The sequence below is a fragment of the Triticum dicoccoides genome, chromosome 2B (genome assembly GCF_002162155.2).
Source record: "Triticum dicoccoides isolate Atlit2015 ecotype Zavitan chromosome 2B, WEW_v2.0, whole genome shotgun sequence".
In the NCBI taxonomy this organism is placed as follows: domain Eukaryota; kingdom Viridiplantae; phylum Streptophyta; class Magnoliopsida; order Poales; family Poaceae; genus Triticum; species Triticum dicoccoides.
Window position 1 is genome coordinate 284,932,209 of NC_041383.1, and position 2,818 is coordinate 284,935,026.

Here is a 2,818-nt window from a genome sequence, read left to right on the forward strand (position 1 = left end):
TCGAAAAAAATAAAGAGCAAACTATGAGGCAGCTGTAGTTCAAATTTGATCCGCTTCCACCTGAATCGGCGGGAATTTGTCTGTTTCACGAGAGGTGGATAAAAACTTTTTTCACCCAACCATTTTATCAATTGTGCATTATATATGGCCTAGTATTTTATAAAATTGATTTGGTCCATTTTTGCAACAATTATTTGGTAGTTCCTTCACAAAAAAACCTCCTTTTGGGCACTCGGAAAATGAAAAATGAATTTTCCATGCAAAGAAAATGAAAACTTCCTTAGGAAACATTGTTTGGAATTCCAAGATGTGCCCTTGTGCACAATATGAGATCATTTTAATAAACTATGCCATGAATATGGCCATAAGATTGATCATTTGGCTTGAAAGCCATGAATCTTCACGCATGATAGCTCATTTCTGAGAACACTTTTTTAAAATAATTACCATATTACAAGTTTATTATTTTTCCTGGAAACTTGGTCACATACAATGACACAATGCGAAGGTTTTCTAATATTTTGATTTTTTTTTTGAATTTTTTATGCCCGTTTCAAAATGCGGTCAAAACGGCGGGCTTGATCGTTCCTAGCTAGTGGTTCAGTCTTGGAATTTTTTTGGTGTTTCTATGATTAAATAGATACTTATTTACCTAGACATGATTTTTGGAAAAAATAAAGAGCAAACTATGAGGCAGCTCCAGTTCAAATTTGACTCGCTTTCAACTGAATCGGCGGGAATTTGTCTTTTTCACCAGAGGTGGATCAAAACTTTTGACACCCTACCATTTGGTCAATTGTGAATCAAATATGGCCTAGTATTTTAGAAAAATGATTTGGTCCAATTTTGCAACAAATATATGGTAGGTCCTTCACAAAAAGAACTCAATTCGGGCACTCGGAAAATGGAAAATAAATTTTCCATGCAAAGAAAATGAAAACTCCCTTAGGCAACATTGTTTAGAATTCCAAGATGCACCCTTATGCACAATATGAGATCATTTGAACAAACTATGCCATGAATGTGGCCATAAGATTGATCATTTGGCTTGAAAACCCTGAATCTTCACGTGTGATAGCTCATTTCTGAGAACACTTTTTTAAAATAATTGCCGTATTACAAGTTTATTATTTTTTCAGGAAACTTGGTCACATATAATGACACAATGCGAAGGTTTCCCAATTTTTTGATTTTTTGAATTTTTTATGCCCGTTTCAAAATGCGGTCAAAACGGCGGGCATGACCGTTCCTAGCTAGTGGTTGAATCTTGAAATTTTTTTTGGTGTTTCTATGATTAAATAGATACTTATGTACCTATAAATGATTTTTGGAAAAAATAAAAAGCAAACTACAAGGCAGCTACAGTTCAAATTTGACCCGCTTCGAGCTGAATCGGCGAAAATTTGTCTTTTTCACGAGAGGTGGATCAAAACTTTTTACACCCAACCATTTGGTCAGTTGTGCATTAAATGTGTCCTAGTACTTTATAAAAATAATTTGGTCCAATTTTGCAACAAATATTTGGGAGGTCCTTCACAAAAAAAACCTTCTTTTGGGCACTCGAAAAATGGAAAATGGTTTTTTCATCCAAAGAAAGTGAAAACTTTCTTAGGCAATATTGTTTGCCATTCCAATATACACCTTTGTGCATAATATGAGATCATTTGAACAAACTATGCCATGAATGTGGCCATAAGATTGATCATTTGGCTTGAAAGCCATTGATCTCCACACGTGATAGCTCGTTTCTGAGAACACTTTTTTTAAAATAATTGCCTTATTACAAGTTTATTATTTTTCCTGGGAACTTGGCCACATATAATGACATAATGCGAAGGTTTCCCAATTTTTTGATTTTTTTTTGAATTTTTTATGCCCGTTTCAAAATGCGGTCAAAACAACGGGAACGACCGTTCCTATCTAATGGTTGAATCTTCGATTTTTTTGTTGCTTCTCTGATTAAATATATACTTATGTACCTATAAATGATTTTTGGAAAAAATAAAGAGAAAACTACAAGGCAGCTACAGTTCAAATTTGACCCGCTTCGAGCTGAATCGGCGGAAATTTGTCTTTTTCACGAGAGGTGGATAAAAACTTTTTTCGCCCAACCATTTAGTCAATTGTGCATTAAATATGGTCTAGTATTTTACAAAAATGATTTGGTCCAATTTTGCAACAAATATATTATAGGTCCTTCACAAAAAAACTTATTTTGGGCACTCGAAAAATAGAAAATTGATTTTTCGTGCAAAGGAAATAAAAACTCCCTTTGTCAATATTGTTTGCAAATCCATGATGTAAACTTGTGCAAAATATGATATCATTTGAACAAATATTTGATAGAACTTTCACAAAAATACTCATTTTGAGCACTGAAAAATGGAATGAATTTTTTTTATCTTGAATCGATCACGACCAATTTATATGGTCATAAGGTCATCAAATGGTTTGCTGCGTTCTGATTGGACCATGAGCATATCACGCGGATCACGCATCAACCACCGTCGGATGCTTCCGGATCCAACGGCCCAAACCCACCCGAGCCGAAACCCTAGGTCTGTCCTCATGGACATTTTCCACCCACCCCCCGCCTCCATTCTTTCTTTCTTTCTCTCCCTCCACCCTCAGATCCTCTCCCCTCTCCCCCGTGCAGCAAACCCTAGCCCCTCTCTTCCCCGCACAGCCGTCACCCTCGTCCTTTCCTCCGTCCTTCAGATCCGCCGCCACCCACCTCCCCCGCCACCGCCACTACCACCGTCCTTCCCTCTCTGCCTCGCCTCTGTCTCCCACCATCTCCCTCTCCCTCCCTCAGATC